The sequence below is a fragment of the Scyliorhinus torazame genome, chromosome 7 (genome assembly GCF_047496885.1).
Source record: "Scyliorhinus torazame isolate Kashiwa2021f chromosome 7, sScyTor2.1, whole genome shotgun sequence".
NCBI classification, from domain to species: domain Eukaryota; kingdom Metazoa; phylum Chordata; class Chondrichthyes; order Carcharhiniformes; family Scyliorhinidae; genus Scyliorhinus; species Scyliorhinus torazame.
Window position 1 is genome coordinate 149,378,562 of NC_092713.1, and position 21,374 is coordinate 149,399,935.

Below are 21,374 nucleotides of genomic sequence, written 5' to 3' on the forward strand. Positions count from 1 at the left end.
TAGTGACTAGGCACACTGTAGTGACTGGTCACACTTTAGGGACTGGACACACTGTAGTGACTGGACACACTGTAGTGACTGGACACATTGTAGCGATTGGACACACTGTAGTGTCTGGACACATTGTAGTGATTGGACACACTGTAGTGCCTGGATACATTGTAGTGACTGGACACACTGTAGTGACTGGTCATACTGTAGTAAGTGGACACACTGTAGTGACTGGACACACTGTAGTGATTGGACACACTGCAGTGACTGGGCACAATGTAGTGATTGGACACACTGCTGTGATGGGCCACACAATAGTGTCTGGACATATTGTAGTGACTGGACACACTGGAGTGACTGGACACACTGTAGTGACTGGACACACTGTAGTGACTGGACACACTTTACTGATTGGACACACTGTAGTGACTGGTCACACTGTAGTGACTGGACACACTGTAGTGACTGGACACACTGTAGTGACGGGACACACTGTAGTGACTGGGCACACTGTAGTGACTGGACACACAGTAGTGATTGGAAACACTATAGTGACTGGACACAGTGTAGTGACTAGGCACACTGTAGTGACTGGTCACACTTTAGGGACTGGACACACTATAGTGACTGGACACACTGTAGTGGCTGGACACATTGTAGCGATTGGACACACTGTAGTGTCTGGACACATTGTAGTGATTGGACACACTGTAGTGCCTGGATACATTGTAGTGACTGGACACACTGTAGTGACTGGTCATACTGTAGTAAATGGACACACTGTAGTGACTGGACACACTGTAGTGATTGGACACACTGCAGTGACTGGGCACAATGTAGTGATTGGACACACTGCTGTGATGGGCCACACAATAGTGTCTGGACATATTGTAGTGACTGGATACACTGGAGTGACTGGACATACTGTAGTGTCTGGTCACATTGTAGTGACTGGGCACACTGTAGTGTCTGGACACATTGTAGTGATTGGACACTCTGCAGTGACTGGGCACACTGTAGTGATTGGACACACTGCCGAGATGGGCCACACAATAGTGTCTGGACATATTGTAGTGACTGGACACACTGTAGTGACTGGACACACTGTAGTGACTGGACACACTGTAGTGACTGGACACACTTTAGTGATTGGACACACTGTAGTGACTAGGCACACTGTAGTGACTGGTCACACTGTAGTGACTGGACACACTGTAGTGACTGGACACACTGTAGTGACTGGACTCTCTTTACTGATTGGACACACTGTAGTGACTGGTCACACTGTAGTGACTGGACACACTGTAGTGACTGGACACACTGTAGTGACGGGACACACTGTAGTGACTGGGCACACTGTAGTGACTGGACACACAGTAGTGATTGGAAACACTATAGTGACTGGACACAGTGTAGTGACTAGGGACACTGTAGTGACTGGTCACACTTTAGTGACTGGACACACTGTAGTGACTGGACACACTGTAGTGACGGGACACACTGTAGTGACTGGGCACACTGTAGTGACTGGACACAGAGTAGTGACTGGCATCACTGTAGTGTCTGGACACTTTGTAGTGACAGGACACACTGTATTGACTGGACACACTGTAGTGACTGGACACACTGTAGTGACTGGACACACTGCTGTGATGGGCCACACCATTGTGTCTGGATACACTGTAGTGTCAGGACACACTGTAGTGATTGGACACACTGTAGTGACTGGACACATTGTAGTGACTGGCATCACTGTAGTGTCTGGACACATTGTAGTGACTGGGCACACTATAGTGACTGCAAACACTGTCGTGACTGGACACACTGCTGTGATGGGCCACACCATAGTGTCTGGACACACTGTAGTGACTGGACACACTGTAGTGATTGGACACACTGTAGTGTCAGGACACACTGTAGTGTTTGGACACATTGTAGTGACTGGACACACTGTAGTGACTGGACACACTGTAGTGACTGCACACACTGTCGTGACTGGACACACTGTCGTGACTGGACACACTGTAGTGCCTGGACACATTGTAGTGACTGGACACAGTGTAGTGTCTGGACACATTGTAGTGATTTGACACACTGTAGTGTCTGGACACATTGTAGTGATTGGACACACTGTAGTGTCTGGACACATTGTAGTGATTGGACACACTGTAGTGCCTGGATACATTGTAGTGACTGGACACACTGTAGTGACTGGTCATATTGTAGTGAGTGGACACACTGTAGTGACTGGACACACTGTAGTGATTGGACACACTGCAGTGACTGGGCACAATGTAGTGATTGGACACACTTCTGTGATGGGCCACACAATAGTGTCTGGACACATTGTAGTGACTGGACACAGTGTAGTGTCTGGACACATTGTAGTGATTGGACACACTGTAGTCTCTGGACACATTGTAGTGATTGGACACACTGTAGTGTCTGGACACATTGTAGTGACTGGACACACGGTAGTGACTGGACACACTGTAGTGAGTGGACCCACTGTAGTGACGGGACACACTGTAGTGACTGGGCACACTGTAGTGACTGGACACACAGTAGTGATTGGAAACACTATAGTGACTGGACACAGTGTAGTGACTGGACACATTGTAGTGACTGGGCACACTGTAGTGACTGGACATACTGTAGTGACTGGATACACTATAGTGACTGGGCACATTGTAGTGACTGGACACACTGTAGTGATTGGACACACTGTAGTGACTAGGCACACTGTAGTGACTGGTCACACTTTAGTGACTGGACACACTGTAGTGACTGGACACACTGTAGTGACGGGACACACTGTAGTGACTGGGCACACTGTAGTGACTGGACACAGAGTAGTGATTGGAAACACTATAGTGACTGGACACAGTGTAGTGACTGGACACATTGTAGTGACTGGGCACACTGTAGTGACTGGACACACTGTAGTGACGGGACACACTGTAGTGACTGGGCACACTGTAGTGACTGGACACAGTGTAGTGATTGGACACACTGTAGTGACTAGGCACACTGTAGTGACTGGTCACACTTTAGTGACTGGACACACTGTAGTGACTGGACACACTGTAGTGACGGGACACACTGTAGTGACTGGGCACACTGTAGTGACTGGACACAGAGTAGTGATTGGAAACACTATAGTGACTGGACACAGTGTAGTGACTGGACACATTGTAGTGACTGGGCACACTGTAATGACGGGACACACTGTAGTGACTGGACACACTGTCGTGACTGGACACACTGTCGTGACTGGATACACTAGTGACTGAGCATCCTGTAGTGACTGGACACACTGTAGTGACTGGACACACTGTAATAACTGGACACACTGTAGTGACTGGACACACTGCAGTGACTGGACACACTGTAGTGACTGGACACACTGCAGTGACTGGGAACACTGTAGTGATTGGACACACTGCTATGATGGGCCACACAATAGTGTCTGGACATATTGTAGTGACTGGACCCACTGTAGTGACTGGACACACTGTAGTGACTGGACACATTGTAGTGACTGGACACAACTGTCGTGATTCGACACACTGTAGTGACTGGACACACTGCAGTGATTGGACACATTGTAGTGACTGGACACACTGTAGTGTCTTAACACACTGCAGTGACTGGACACACTGTAGTGACTGACACACTGCAGTGACTGGCCACACTGTAGTGATTGGACACATTGCTGTGATGGGCAACACAATAGTGTCTGGACATATTGTAGTGACTGGACCCACTGTAGTGACTGGACACACTGTAGTGACTGGACACATTGTAGTGACTGGACACACTGTAGTGACTCGACACACTGTAGTGACTGGACACACTGTAGTGATTGGACACATTGTAGTGACTGGACACACTGTAGTGTCTGGATACATTGTAGTGACTGGACACACTGTAGTGACTGGACACACTGTAGTGACTGGACACACTGTAGTGACTGGACACACTTTAGTGATTGGACACACTGTAGTGACTAGGCACACTGTAGTGACTGGTCACACTGTAGTGACTGGACACACTGTAGTGACTGGACACACTGTAGTGACTGGACTCTCTTTACTGATTGGACACACTGTAGTGACTGGTCACACTGTAGTGACTGGACACACTGTAGTGACTGGACACACTGTAGTGACGGGACACACTGTAGTGACTGGGCACACTAGTGACTGGACACACAGTAGTGATTGGAAACACTATAGTGACTGGACACAGTGTAGTGACTAGGGACACTGTAGTGACTGGTCACACTTTAGTGACTGGACACACTGTAGTGACTGGACACACTGTAGTGACGGGACACACTGTAGTGACTGGGCACACTGTAGTGACTGGACACAGAGTAGTGACTGGCATCACTGTAGTGTCTGGACACTTTGTAGTGACAGGACACACTGTATTGACTGGACACACTGTAGTGACTGGACACACTGTAGTGATTGGACACACTGTAGTGACTGGACACACTGCTGTGATGGGCCACACCATTGTGTCTGGATACACTGTAGTGTCAGGACACACTGTAGTGATTGGACACACTGTAGTGACTGGACACATTGTAGTGACTGGCATCACTGTAGTGTCTGGACACATTGTAGTGACTGGGCACACTATAGTGACTGCAAACACTGTCGTGACTGGACACACTGCTGTGATGGGCCACACCATAGTGTCTGGACACACTGTAGTGACTGGACACACTGTAGTGATGGGACACACTGTAGTGTCAGGACACACTGTAGTGTTTGGACACATTGTAGTGACTGGACACACTGTAGTGACTGGACACACTGTAGTGACTGCACACACTGTCGTGACTGGACACACTGTCGTGACTGGACACACTGTAGTGCCTGGACACATTGTAGTGACTGGACACAGTGTAGTGTCTGGACACATTGTAGTGATTTGACACACTGTAGTGTCTGGACACATTGTAGTGATTGGACACACTGTAGTGTCTGGACACATTGTAGTGATTGGACACACTGTAGTGCCTGGATACATTGTAGTGACTGGACACACTGTAGTGACTGGTCATATTGTAGTGAGTGGACACACTGTAGTGACTGGACACACTGTAGTGATTGGACACACTGCAGTGACTGGGCACAATGTAGTGATTGGACACACTTCTGTGATGGGCCACACAATAGTGTCTGGACACATTGTAGTGACTGGACACAGTGTAGTGTCTGGACACATTGTAGTGATTGGACACACTGTAGTCTCTGGACACATTGTAGTGATTGGACACACTGTAGTGTCTGGACACATTGTAGTGACTGGACACACGGTAGTGACTGGACACACTGTAGTGAGTGGACCCACTGTAGTGACGGGACACACTGTAGTGACTGGGCACACTGTAGTGACTGGACACACAGTAGTGATTGGAAACACTATAGTGACTGGACACAGTGTAGTGACTGGACACATTGTAGTGACTGGGCACACTGTAGTGACTGGACATACTGTAGTGACTGGATACACTATAGTGACTGGGCACACTGTAGTGACTGGACACACTGTAGTGATTGGACACACTGTAGTGACTAGGCACACTGTAGTGACTGGTCACACTTTAGTGACTGGACACACTGTAGTGACTGGACACACTGTAGTGACGGGACACACTGTAGTGACTGGGCACACTGTAGTGACTGGACACAGAGTAGTGATTGGAAACAGTATAGTGACTGGACACAGTGTAGTGACTGGACACATTGTAGTGACTGGGCACACTGTAGTGACTGGACACACTGTAGTGACGGGACACACTGTAGTGACTGGGCACACTGTAGTGACTGGACACAGTGTAGTGATTGGACACACTGTAGTGACTAGGCACACTGTAGTGACTGGTCACACTTTAGTGACTGGACACACTGTAGTGACTGGACACACTGTAGTGACGGGACACACTGTAGTGACTGGGCACACTGTAGTGACTGGACACAGAGTAGTGATTGGAAACACTATAGTGACTGGACACAGTGTAGTGACTGGACACATTGTAGTGACTGGGCACACTGTAATGACGGGACACACTGTAGTGACTGGACACACTGTCGTGACTGGACACACTGTCGTGACTGGATACACTAGTGACTGAGCACCCTGTAGTGACTGGACACACTGTAGTGACTGGACACACTGTAATAACTGGACACACTGTAGTGACTGGACACACTGCAGTGACTGGACACACTGTAGTGACTGGACACACTGCAGTGACTGGGAACACTGTAGTGATTGGACACACTGCTATGATGGGCCACACAATAGTGTCTGGACATATTGTAGTGACTGGACCCACTGTAGTGACTGGACACACTGTAGTGACTGGACACATTGTAGTGACTGGACACAACTGTCGTGATTCGACACACTGTAGTGACTGGACACACTGCAGTGATTGGACACATTGTAGTGACTGGACACACTGTAGTGTCTTAACACACTGCAGTGACTGGACACACTGTAGTGACTGACACACTGCAGTGACTGGCCACACTGTAGTGATTGGACACATTGCTGTGATGGGCAACACAATAGTGTCTGGACATATTGTAGTGACTGGACCCACTGTAGTGACTGGACACACTGTAGTGACTGGACACATTGTAGTGACTGGACACACTGTAGTGACTCGACACACTGTAGTGACTGGACACACTGTAGTGTCTGGATACATTGTAGTGACTGGACACACTGTAGTGTTTGGACACATTGTAGTGACTGGGCACACTGTAGTGACTGGACACACTGTCGTGACTGGGCACATTGTAGTGATTGGACACACTGCTGTGATGGGCCACACCATAGTGTCTGGACACATTGTAGTGACGGGACACACTGTAATGATAGGACACATTGTAGTGTCTGGACACATTGTAGTGACTGGACACACTAGTGACTGGACACACTGTAGTGATTGGACACATTGTAGTGACTGGACATACAGTAGCGTCTGGTCACATTGTAGTGACTGGACACACTGTAGTGACTGGACACACTGTCGTGACTGGACACACTGTAGTGACTGGACACACTGTAGTGCCTGGACACATTGTAGTGACTGGACACACTGTAGTGTCCGGACACATTGTAGTGATTGGACACACTGTAGTGTCTGGACACCTTGTAGTGATTGGACACACTGTAGTGCCTGGACACATTGTAGTGACTGGACACACTGTAGTGACTGGTCACACTGTAGTGACTGGACACACTGTAGTGATTGGACACACTGCAGTGACTGGGCACAATGTAGTGATTGGACACACTGCTGTGATGGGCCACACAATAGTGACTGGACATACTGGAGTGTCTGGTCACATTGTAGTGACTGGGCACACTGTAGTGTCTGGACACATTGTAGTGACTGGACACACTGTAGTGACTGGTCACACTGTAGTGACTGGACACACTGTAGTGATTGGACACACTGCAGTGACTGGGCACAATGTAGTGATTGGACACACTGCTGTGATGGGCCACACAATAGTGACTGGACATACTGGAGTGTCTGGTCACATTGTAGTGACTGGGCACACTTTAGTGTCTGGACACATTGTAGTGATTGGACACTCTGCAGTGACTGGGCACACTGTAGTGATTGGACACACTGCTGTGATGGGCCACACAATAGTGTCTGGACATATTGTAGTGACTGGACACACTGTAGTGACTGGACACACTGTAGTGACTGGACACACTGTAGTGACTGGACACACTTTAGTGATTGGACACACTGTAGTGACTAGGCACACTGTAGTGACTGGTCACACTGTAGTGACTGGACACACTGTAGTGACTGGACACACTGTAGTGACTGGACACACTGTAGTGACGGGACACACTGTAGTGACTGGGCACACTGTAGTGACTGGACACACAGTAGTGATTGGAAACACTATAGTGACTGGACACAGTGTAGTGACTGGACGCATTGTAGTGACTGGGCACACTTTAGTGACTGGACACACTGTAGTGACTGGGCACACTGTAGTGACTGGACACACTGTAGTGACGGGACACACTGTAGTGATTGGCACACTGTAGTGACTGGACACCCAGCAGTGATTGGAAACACTATAGTGACTGGACACAGTGTAGTGACTGGACACATTGTAGTGACTGGGCACACTGTAGTGACTGGACACACTATAGTGACTGGACACACTGTTGTGACTGGACACACTGCTGTGATGGGCCACACTATAGTGTCTGGACACATAGTAGTGACTGGACACACTGTAGTGACTGGATACACTCGTGACTGAGCACCCTGTAGTGACTGGACACACTGTAGTGACTGGACACACTGTAATAACTGGACACACTGCAGTGACTGGACACACTGCAGTGACTGGACACACTGTAGTGACTGGACACACTGCAGTGCCTGGGCACACTGTAGTGATTGGACACACTGCTGTGATGGGCCACACAATAGTGTCTGGACATATTGTAGTGACTGGACCCACTGTAGTGAATGGACACACTGTAGTGACTGGACACATTCTAGTGACTGGACACACTGTAGTGACTCGACACACTGTAGTGACTGGACACACTGTAGTGATTGGACACATTGTAGTGACTGGATACACTGTAGTGTCTGGACACACTGCAGTGACTGGACACACTGTAGTGACTGGACACACTGCAGTGACTGGGCACACTGTCGTGATTGGACGCACTGCTGTGATGGGCCACACAATAGTGTCTGGACATATTGTAGTGACTGGACCCACTGTAGTTACTGGACCCACTGTAGTGACTGGACACATTGTAGTGACTGGACACATTGTAGTGACTGGACACACTGTAGTGACTCGACACACTGTAGTGACTGGACACACTGTAGTGATTGGACACATTGTAGTGACTGGACACACTGTAGTGTCTGGATACATTGTAGTGACTGGACACACTGTAGTGTTTGGACACATTGTAGTGACTGGGCACACTGTCGTGACTGGACACACTGTCGTGACTGGGCACATTGTAGTGATTGGACACACTGCTGTGATGGGCCACACCATAGTGTCTGGACACATTGTAGTGACTGGACACACTGTAGTGATAGGACACACTGTAGTGTCTGGACACATTGTAGTGACTGGACACACAAGTGACTGGACACACTGTAGTGATTGGACACATTGTAGTGACTGGACACACAGTAGTGTCTGGTCACATTGTAGTGACTGGACACACTGTAGTGTCTGGACACATTGTAGTGACTGGACACACTGTAGTGCCTGGACACATTGTAGTGACTGGACACACTGTAGTGTCTGGACACATTATAGTGATTGGACACACTGCAGTGACTGGGCACACTGTAGTGATTGGACACACTGCTGTGATGGGCCACACAATAGTGTCTGGACATATTGTAGTGACTGGACACACTGTAGTGACTGGGCATACTGTAGTGACTGGATACACTGTAGTGACTGGGCACAATGTAGTGATTTGACACACTGTAGTGTCTGGACACATTGTAGTGATTGGACACACTGTAGTGTCTGGACACATTGTAGTGATTGGACACACTGTAGTGCCTGGATACATTGTAGTGACTGGACACACTGTAGTGACTGGTCATATTGTAGTGAGTGGACACACTGTAGTGACTGGACACACTGTAGTGATTGGACACACTGCAGTGACTGGGCACAATGTAGTGATTGGACACACTTCTGTGATGGGCCACACAATAGTGTCTGGACACATTCTAGTGACTGGACACACTGTAGTGACTCGACACACTGTAGTGACTGGACACACTGTAGTGATTGGACACATTGTAGTGACTGGATACACTGTAGTGTCTGGACACACTGCAGTGACTGGACACACTGTAGTGACTGGACACACTGCAGTGACTGGGCACACTGTCGTGATTGGACGCACTGCTGTGAAGGGCCACACAATAGTGTCTGGACATATTGTAGTGACTGGACCCACTGTAGTTACTGGACCCACTGTAGTGACTGGACACATTGTAGTGACTGGACACACTGTAGTGTTTGGACACATTGTAGTGTCTGGACACATTGTAGTGACTGGACACACTGTAGTGACTGGTCACACTGTAGTGACTGGACACACTGTAGTGATTGGACACACTGCAGTGACTGGGCACAATGTAGTGATTGGACACACTGCTGTGATGGGCCACACAATAGTGACTGGACATACTGGAGTGTCTGGTCACATTGTAGTGACTGGGCACACTTTAGTGTCTGGACACATTGTAGTGATTGGACACTCTGCAGTGACTGGGCACACTGTAGTGATTGGACACACTGCTGTGATGGGCCACACAATAGTGTCTGGACATATTGTAGTGACTGGACACACTGTAGTGACTGGACACACTGTAGTGACTGGACACACTGTAGTGACTGGACACACTTTAGTGATTGGACACACTGTAGTGACTAGGCACACTGTAGTGACTGGTCACACTGTAGTGACTGGACACACTGTAGTGACTGGACACACTGTAGTGACTGGACACACTGTAGTGACTGGACACACTGTAGTGACGGGACACACTGTAGTGACTGGGCACACTGTAGTGACTGGACACACAGTAGTGATTGGAAACACTATAGTGACTGGACACAGTGTAGTGACTGGACGCATTGTAGTGACTGGGCACACTTTAGTGACTGGACACACTGTAGTGACTGGGCACACTGTAGTGACTGGACACACTGTAGTGACGGGACACACTGTAGTGATTGGCACACTGTAGTGACTGGACACCCAGCAGTGATTGGAAACACTATAGTGACTGGACACAGTGTAGTGACTGGACACATTGTAGTGACTGGGCACACTGTAGTGACTGGACACACTATAGTGACTGGACACACTGTTGTGACTGGACACACTGCTGTGATGGGCCACACTATAGTGTCTGGACACATAGTAGTGACTGGACACACTGTAGTGACTGGATACACTCGTGACTGAGCACCCTGTAGTGACTGGACACACTGTAGTGACTGGACACACTGTAATAACTGGACACACTGCAGTGACTGGACACACTGCAGTGACTGGACACACTGTAGTGACTGGACACACTGCAGTGCCTGGGCACACTGTAGTGATTGGACACACTGCTGTGATGGGCCACACAATAGTGTCTGGACATATTGTAGTGACTGGACCCACTGTAGTGACTGGACACACTGTAGTGACTGGACACATTCTAGTGACTGGACACACTGTAGTGACTCGACACACTGTAGTGACTGGACACACTGTAGTGATTGGACACATTGTAGTGACTGGATACACTGTAGTGTCTGGACACACTGCAGTGACTGGACACACTGTAGTGACTGGACACACTGCAGTGACTGGGCACACTGTCGTGATTGGACGCACTGCTGTGATGGGCCACACAATAGTGTCTGGACATATTGTAGTGACTGGACCCACTGTAGTTACTGGACCCACTGTAGTCACTGGACACATTGTAGTGACTGGACACATTGTAGTGACTGGACACACTGTAGTGACTCGACACACTGTAGTGACTGGACACACTGTAGTGATTGGACACATTGTAGGGACTGGACACACTGTAGTGTCTGGATACATTGTAGTGACTGGACACACTGTAGTGTTTGGACACATTGTAGTGACTGGGCACACTGTCGTGACTGGACACACTGTCGTGACTGGGCACATTGTAGTGATTGGACACACTGCTGTGATGGGCCACACCATAGTGTCTGGACACATTGTAGTGACTGGACACACTGTAGTGATAGGACACACTGTAGTGTCTGGACACATTGTAGTGACTGGACACACAAGTGACTGGACACACTGTAGTGATTGGACACATTGTAGTGACTGGACACACAGTAGTGTCTGGTCACATTGTAGTGACTGGACACACTGTAGTGTCTGGACACATTGTAGTGACTGGACACACTGTAGTGCCTGGACACATTGTAGTGACTGGACACACTGTAGTGTCTGGACACATTATAGTGATTGGACACACTGCAGTGACTGGGCACACTGTAGTGATTGGACACACTGCTGTGATGGGCCACACAATAGTGTCTGGACATATTGTAGTGACTGGACACACTGTAGTGACTGGGCATACTGTAGTGACTGGATACACTGTAGTGACTGGGCACAATGTAGTGATTTGACACACTGTAGTGTCTGGACACATTGTAGTGATTGGACACACTGTAGTGTCTGGACACATTACATAGACTGGATACACTGTAGTGACTGGGCACAATGTAGTGATTTGACACACTGTAGTGCCTGGATACATTGTAGTGACTGGACACACTGTAGTGACTGGTCATATTGTAGTGAGTGGACACACTGTAGTGACTGGACACACTGTAGTGATTGGACACACTGCAGTGACTGGGCACAATGTAGTGATTGGACACACTTCTGTGATGGGCCACACAATAGTGTCTGGACACATTCTAGTGACTGGACACACTGTAGTGACTCGACACACTGTAGTGACTGGACACACTGTAGTGATTGGACACATTGCAGTGACTGGACACACTGTAGTGACTGGACACACTGCAGTGACTGGGCACACTGTCGTGATTGGACGCACTGCTGTGATGGGCCACACAATAGTGTCTGGACATATTGTAGTGACTGGACCCACTGTAGTTACTGGACCCACTGTAGTGACTGGACACATTGTAGTGACTGGACACATTGTAGTGACTGGACACACTGTAGTGACTCGACACACTGTAGTGACTGGACACACTGTAGTGATTGGACACATTGTAGTGACTGGACACACTGTAGTGTCTGGATACATTGTAGTGACTGGACACACTGTAGTGTTTGGACACATTGTAGTGACTGGGCACACTGTCGTGACTGGACACACTGTCGTGACTGGGCACATTGTAGTGATTGGACACACTGCTGTGATGGGCCACACCATAGTGTCTGGACACATTGTAGTGACTGGACACACTGTAGTGATAGGACACACTGTAGTGTCTGGACACATTGTAGTGACTGGACACACAAGTGACTGGACACACTGTAGTGATTGGACACATTGTAGTGACTGGACACACAGTAGTGTCTGGTCACATTGTAGTGACTGGACACACTGTAGTGCCTGGACACATTGTAGTGACTGGACACACTGTAGTGTCTGGACACATTATAGTGATTGGACACACTGCAGTGACTGGGCACACTGTAGTGATTGGACACACTGCTGTGATGGGCCACACAATAGTGTCTGGACATATTGTAGTGACTGGACACACTGTAGTGACTGGGCATACTGTAGTGACTGGATACACTGTAGTGACTGGGCACAATGTAGTGACTGGACACACTGTAGTGACTGGTCACACTGTAGTGACTGGACACATTGTAGTGACTGGACACACTGTAGTGACTGGACACACTGTAGTGACTGGACACACTGTAGTGACTGGGCACACTGTAGTAACTGGGCACACTATAGTGACTGGACACACTGTAGTGACTGGACACACTGTAGTGACTGGACACATTGTAGTGACTGGGCACACTGTAGTGACTGGACACACTGTAGTGACTGGGCACACTGCAGCGACTGGACACACTGCAGTGACTGGACACACTGTCGTGACTGGACACACTGCTGTGATGGGCCACACTATAGTGTCTGGACACTTAGTAGTGACTGGACACACTGTAGTGACTGGATACACTAGTGACTGAGCACTCTGTAGTGACTGGACACACTGTAGTGACTGGACACACTGTAGTGATTGGACATACTGCAGTGACTGGGCACACTGTAGTGATTGGACACACTGCTGTGATGGGCCACACAATAGTGTCTGAACCTATTGTAGTGACTGGACACACTGTAGTGACTGGACACACTGTAGTGACTGGGCACACTGTAGTGATTGGAGACACTGTAGTGACTAGGCACACTGAAGTGACTGGACGCACTGCAGTGACTGAACACACTGTCGTGACTGGGCACATAATAGTGTCTGGACACACTGTTGTGAGTGGCCACACTATAGTGTCTGGACACATTGTAGTGACTGGGCATACTGTAGTGACTGGACACACTTTAGTGATTGGACACACTGCTGTGATTGGTTATACTATAGTGTCTGGACACACTGTAGTGACTCGATACACTGTAGTGACTGAGCACCCTGTAGTAACTGGACACACAGTAGTGATTGGACACACTGTCGTGACTGGACACTCTGTAATGACTGAACACCCTGTAGTGACTGGGCACACTGTAGTGGCTGGACACATTGTCCTGACTGGACACACTATAGTGACTGGACACACTGTAGTGACTGAACACACTGTAGTGACTGGGCACACTGTAGTGACTGGACACACTGTAATGATTGGACACTCTGTAGTGATTGGACACACTGTAATAACTGGACACACTGTAGTGACTGGACACACTGTAGTGACTGGATACACTGTAGTGACTGAGCACCCTGTAGTGACTGGACACACAGTAGTGATTGGACACACTGTGGTGACTGGACACCCTGTAGTGACTGGACACATTGTAGTGACTGGGCACACTGTAGTGACAGGGCACAGTGTAGTGACTGGACACACTGTAGTGACTGGACACACTGTCATGACTGGACACACTGTAGTGATTGGACACACTAGTCTCCTTCCAATATTTCACATCTTTGACTCCTGATCCATTTTTTGTCCCATTTTCTGACATTCTAATTTCTGAGTTTGTAATCTCTGCACCTATTATCAAGTATTAAATGCAATTTGCACAGTTGTAACTGTCTCTATATCTATAGAATTAATCTATACACCCTTGGAGGTGTATTCAAATAGCACAGATTGTAAAATGCCCCCTGAACGTACGATAATGAAAGCCTCTAAATCTATCTAATTCCAATACTCACATGTTTCACGTGTTGAAGTGTATGATCTTTGGCTGAACATCAGTCAGATATATTTTAAATGCGTGAACTGCACAAAAATTATGATTTACGTGAATTACATAGATTAAGATCATGTTTGCCCCATTAATTTGCCCCATTAGGCACTGTTACTTTGCACTTTGTGTAGCTAATTGCTGGCACTGCAAACTCATAGTTCAATTTCTGAAAGTATTTCATACGTGCAGTTCATTCAGCCCAACTGATTGGTGCCAGAGTTTATACTCTGCAGGAATCGCCTCCCAAGTACCAAAACCTTGTGAGCTACCATAAGACCATAAGACATAGGAGCGGAAGTAAGGCCATTCGGCCCATCGAGTCCACTCCGCCATTCAATCATGGCTGATTTCAACTCCATTTACCCGCTCTCTCTCCATAGCCCTTAATTCCTCAAGAAATCAAGAATTTATCAACTTCTGTCTTATAGACACTCAACGTCCCGGCCTCCACCGCCCTCTGTGGCAATGAATTCCACAGACCCACCACTCTCTGGCTGAAGAAATTTCTCCTCATCTCTGTTCTAAAGTGACTCCCTTTTATTCTAAGGCTGTGCCCCCGGGTCCTAGTCTCCCCTGCTAATGGAAACAACTTCCCTACGTCCAACTTCCCTAGCAACTTCCCTACCTCAGCGCTAGGATTGAGACTGTCCTTTGCCCCTCCCTTCACTTCCAGCGAAATGGACCAAGCTTCCTCTTGGGTTCCCTTGCCCTAGCACTAAACTTTTACCTTAGTTTCTCTCCTATCTCCCCTCATGCCCTCGACCACTTCATCTGGTCCATGAAAACACCGACTATAATAAAAGCAAAATAATTCGGATCCTGGAAATCTGAAATAAAAACAAAAAATGCTGGATAAACTCGGCAGGTCTGGCAGCATCTGTGGAGAGAGAAACTGGTTTAACGTTTGGATAATTTTGTATAAGAGCCGTATGGCCTTGAAACATTAACTCTGATTCTCAGAACCACCTCCTGCTCTACTTGACCCTATTTCAATTAAACTGCGGACCACACAAAATCTCCTCCTGGTCCCCAAGTTAGCCAGAATTGTTAATGGTTCTTTCTCCTTCGGTACTGTCCTCTGTCTGTCAAACTAGGGGCTGGTTTAGCACACAATGCAGTATTGCAGAACAGTGCCAGCAGCGAGGGTTCAATTCCCGTACTGGCCTCCCCGAACAGGCGCCAGAATGTGGTAACTAGGGGCTTTTCACAGTAACTTCATTGAAGCCTACTCGTGACAATAAGCGATTATTATTATTATTAAATCCCCCTCTCAAGAAATCAACTCTTGAACCTTGCAAACTATCATCCCATTTCCAAACTTCCCTCACCTCTCCCAAACCCTTCAACCCTTCATCACCTCCCAAACCATTGTCCATTATTCCCACAATTCTGTATTTGAATCCCTCCAATCAAGTTTCTGCCCTTCTTCAGTAATTCTATGTGACCGTGGCAATAGTAAACTGACCCTCCTTCACCTTCTTGACTTGCCTGCTTTGATATGGTTAACCACACCAAACTTCTTCAATAACTCTCCACCAGAATCCAGCTGGATGGGATTGATCTCACTCGGTTCCAATCTTATCTTCCCAATCACAGCCAGGAAACCACTTGCAATGGCTTCACTACCCACTCTCACATTTTGACTCGGGCGACCCACCCCCAAAGATCTATCCTTAGCCCCCTCCAATTATCATCTTTGGGCTGCCCCTCGATGACAGCATCGAAAAATTCAATGCTAGATTCCGCAAGTACGTTGACAAGATTCGGAACCTACTTCCCCTCTCTCCATCACTGCACTTCCTCTAATTTATCACACTGCTTGTCCAACATACGTTATTGGACGAGCAGAACTTTCTTCCAAATAAATATTGCGAATGCTGAAGCCATGATCTTTGACACCCTCACAAACCCTGCTCCCTAGCTACTTACACCAATCCTTCTTCCTGGCAACTGTCTGAGACTGAAGCTCATTGTTCTCACCTTGCGTTTCATATTTGATCCCGAGATAATCAATGACCACATATCCATGTCTTCAGTAAGACCACCCCTGGAACATCACCTGACTCCACCCAGACATCAGCTCATTTGCTGGTTAAACCCTCATCCATGCCTTTGTTACATCTGAACTGGACTATTCTCATGGACGACTGACTGGTCTCCCATATTCTACCTCTCTGTAAATTTGAAGTCATCAAAAACTTTGCCCATGTCCTAACTTGCAACCAGCCCCATTCACCCATCACCCCTATGGTCACTGACCAGCACTGGCATCCAGTGTAGCAATGCCTTGATTTTAAAATCAGTCCATGGAATCGGCCTCCCTAACTCTGTAATCTCCTCCAGACCCACAACCCTCTGGAATCTCTGCCCTCTTCTAATTTTAGCGTCTTTAGCATCCTGTATTTTAATCACTCCACCAATGATGGCTCGGTGCCTTCAGTTGCCAAAGTTCTATGATCAGAAGGTGCTACATGACATTTCCTGAGCAGTTCCATGAGACATAGTTAGAAAAATATTGGGCTAAAGGTGCCACATTCATTAGAAATGTTGTATCATTCTACGGAGTGCACCGGCCCAAAGGATGCCCTGACTATAGTGCTTCACCTCCTTATGCTAGAGGCAGGATACATTCCACAGGGTACCAGACTGAAGAGTTCCCAAATGCCTGCGAAATGGAAGAATGAAGGTCTCTATAGACTACAATACAGTCACTTCCTGTGTGAAGATGGGGCTGCTACTCTCTCTTGTATTCCAATGGGAAATCTGGTTGTAGTCAATGCCACACTGAAGATAAATGAGAACGTTAGAAGTGTGAAGAAAGTGCAATTGTCTCCTGCGTCCTACGTTTGTTTAGACAGAGTGGGTGGGAATGCTGCAAATGTGTATAAAGGTCTACAAAACCTCTCCTGTATATTCAAAGATCAGCTGGTGTATCCTCTGCTTGCCAATGCCAGACAAGCTTTGAACCTCCCGGATGTGTTTGGTCCTGTCGTCCTTCCCCTGGAACTCCAATTGCGAATTTCCAGACTCCTGGACGTATTCTCTATTTTATCTCTCTCGGCAGTATGCTGGGATGTTTGTACAGCTACTAATGACCAACTACTTTGGAGATTTCTCTACTTGAGGGACTTCAGAGATTTGCGAGCCAGCAGCCTTGACTGGAAGAAACTCTACAAAGAAAAATAGGTGATGAGGAGAAAAGCGCTGCACAGAATTCCTCTGTATTTGCCACCTGCTTTGCCCGTATTTCCAGGCCAGCCTGGCACGTTCAATCCCTTCCCATTTGAACCTCGTCATTTTTATCCGCCTGGAATTATTGGAGGAGAATACGATGAGCATCCTCAGCTGCCGCACCGAGGAGATCCTGTCAATCGCTTTTTACTTGGATCAGGACCTCTGCCAGGGACATTACCTTCACGGTAGCATTGTGGATAGCACAATTCGTCACAGCTCCAGGGTCCCAGGTTCGATTCCGGCTTGGGTCACTGTCTGTGCAGAGTCTGCACATCCTCCCCGTGTGTGTATGGGTTTCCTCCGGGTGCTCCGGTTTCCTCCCACAGTCCAAAGATGTGCAGGTTAGGTGGATTGGCCATGATAAATTGCCCTTAGCGTCCAAAATTGCCCTTAGTGTTGGGTGGGGTTACTGGGTTATGGGGATAGGGTAGAGGTGTTGACCTTGGGTAGGGTGCTCTTCCCAAGAGCTGGTGCAGACTCGATGGGCCGAATGGCCTCCTTCTGCACTGTAAATTCTATGAAGAATTCTATGATTCAGGCCACCGTTTTACCCAACTGATTCTTTGCCAGGTCAGTCAACTGTAATGTCTGGATTTCACAGCATCCGATTCCCAGGGAGGCCTTCTGGAGGCAGATCAGCAAACATTAGGCGTGGCATCATTTCGGAACGCCTCAATGAAATTTTTGGACTTTTATTAATTTCATTCTGAAAGGATGCTGGGTTGCTGCATTTCTAGTCTTTGTCAATCTTTCTTTAAAAAATCTAAAGCGCTTGCAGCTGTAACATGTTCCATTATATTTTAATTTGCCAATCCAAGCCTGAAAAGTAAAATAAGGAGTATCGGAAATGTGGGACAGAGGGATCTAAATGCACGTTTGACCCAATGGAGTGGAATATTTGTGAATATTATTTCAGTGGAGGGAGACAAGTGGGCTTTAGAATATTACAGCAACTTTGATCAATATGTTCATATTTTTGTCTGGAATTTTTTCCTGGAAAATTTTAATGCTTTTTTTCACTGCGAAGTTGCAGATTTGGACAAGATGGGTTACATTTGACTGTGTTCAAAGGATCAGGTTCTTTAGAACTATTATCCTGCACAGTAAGAATTTCAATCTTTCCTGTATTTTGCTTCTAGATATTGTATCAAATTGTAGTACACAAAGATGTTACTTTATTTACTAAAGCAAAAAGTGTTTGTAATATTTCCTGTATAGTGCACAGAAATAAATTGTTTCAGATGAAAAAAAAACATTGGGCTGCATATCCCAGGGTTGGATGTTCCCCGCTCCTCCCACAAGATGCAAAGTCGTCAGGAAGCCGACCTGCTCCACGCCAGCCCGCCTCATAATCATGACGTGCCATGGGTGGGTTAAGCTGCATAACAGTGAAATTTCCATCCCTCACTGTGGACAAAGTGCCACCCTCAGGAGCTGCCGGCCAATTAGATTGGCTGGCAGATCCAGCAGCGCCAAGATCTGAGTAGTGGACGCTGTTAGGACTGCAACCAGTCCCAAGAAGAATTTCCAATGGATCCCAAAGTAAGGTAAACGCAGGGTAATGAATGGGGAAGGTTTAGCCTACCTAGGGAATGGGGGTGGTGTGGTGGGTTTTAGATAACAGGTAGATAGGAAACAAGAGAGGTTGCTCCCAGTCGGCAAAGGGCTGGTTAAGGGCTGGCTTAGCACGGCGGGCTAAACAGCTGGCTTGTAATGCAGAACAAGGCCAGCAGCACGGGCTCAATTCCCGTACCGGCCTCCCCGAACAGGCGCCGGAATGTGGCGACTAGGGGCTTTTCACAGGAACTTCATTTGAAGCCTACCTGTGACAATAAGCGATTTTCATTTCATTTCATTTCAAATACAGTGCAAACACACAAATACCCAGATAACAGTCATTGCAAAAAATCCCAACTCCTACCTTACCTAAATAGGCAACTTCACCCCATTTAACACATACAACAATATGAAATAAAAACTAGAGCTATGTATAATCTTCCATTCCCCCTACCCTCAGTCCAAGACCAATCCTTAGTCCCATTTCTCACTTCTGCCCCAGTCCTTCTGCCTTCACAAATGTCTCCGCCGCTTCCACCGTTTTGAAGTAAAAGTCTTTGGAGTTGTAGGTCATCCTCACCTTAGCTGGGTACACTCCGTCGGACCACACACCGCTGTTATACAGTGCCGTCTTCACTCGGCCGAAAGGTGCCCGCTTCCTCGCCAACTCCACAGTTAATTCCTGGTATATACGTATACCGCTCCAGCCCACTGAACCTCCCGCTTCTGCTTCACCCAACTCAGGACCTTCTCCTTCACATGGTACCTATGGAAACAAATAATCACTGCGCTTGGCGGCCCATTTGCCATTGGTTTAGGCCTCAGCGACCGATGAACCCGATCCAGTTCGTACGAGGAGGGATCCTCCCCCTCCCCCAACAATCCCGCCAGCATCTTGGCAAATTACTCAGTCGGCCTCGGACCCTCCGGGGACCGCTTCGTGGAGGCCCTGAATCCTTGGATTTTGCTGCCTAGTTCTGATTTCCGGGTCCTCCACCTTCACTCACAGACCATTCTTGGCCCCCACCACCCTCTGCAGCTCCTCACCCATCAAGCTGAGCTGATTGCTGTGTTGTGACAAGGCCTCCTCTACTCCCTTTCAGTTTCTCACCCTGCTCCCGCACCTCGGCTGATATCTTCGACGCCTCCGCCTTCACCGGGGCAATCGCCTCCTCCATCAGCACCTTCATTTGCCACCATCATCTCCTTTCTCATTAACTCCATGTGCTTTGCGAACTGCTTTTCAAACTCCACGACCACCACCTTGGCCATCTTTTATGCCGTGAAAGTGCGGCTCCACCCAGCGACACAGCCTCCGCCATCTTTCCAGTTGCTGGGCAAACCCTTTTGCTCGACGGCGAACCTTCACTCACCCCCTTCTTTATGGTGGCATTTGAACAGTACAGCACAGTACAGGCCCTTCGGCCAACGATGTTGTGCAGACCACTTATCCTAATCGAAGATCACCTAACCTACATCCCTTCAATTTACTGCTGTCCATGTGCCTGTCCAAGAGTCGTTTAAATGTCCCTCATGACTCAGCCTCCACCACCTC

The 21,374-nt window shown here is 47.9% G+C and overlaps 1 protein-coding gene and 1 pseudogene across 4 annotated transcripts in view; both read left to right on the forward strand.

Moving 5' to 3' along the window:
- The window catches only part of LOC140427222 (F-box only protein 7 pseudogene), a 37,439-nt pseudogene extending 18,207 nt beyond the window's left edge, over nt 1-19,232 (forward strand).
- astn1 (astrotactin 1) overlaps nt 1-21,374 on the forward strand; it is a 4,064,875-nt gene that overhangs the window by 3,947,959 nt on the left and 95,542 nt on the right. The window lies entirely within an intron of this gene.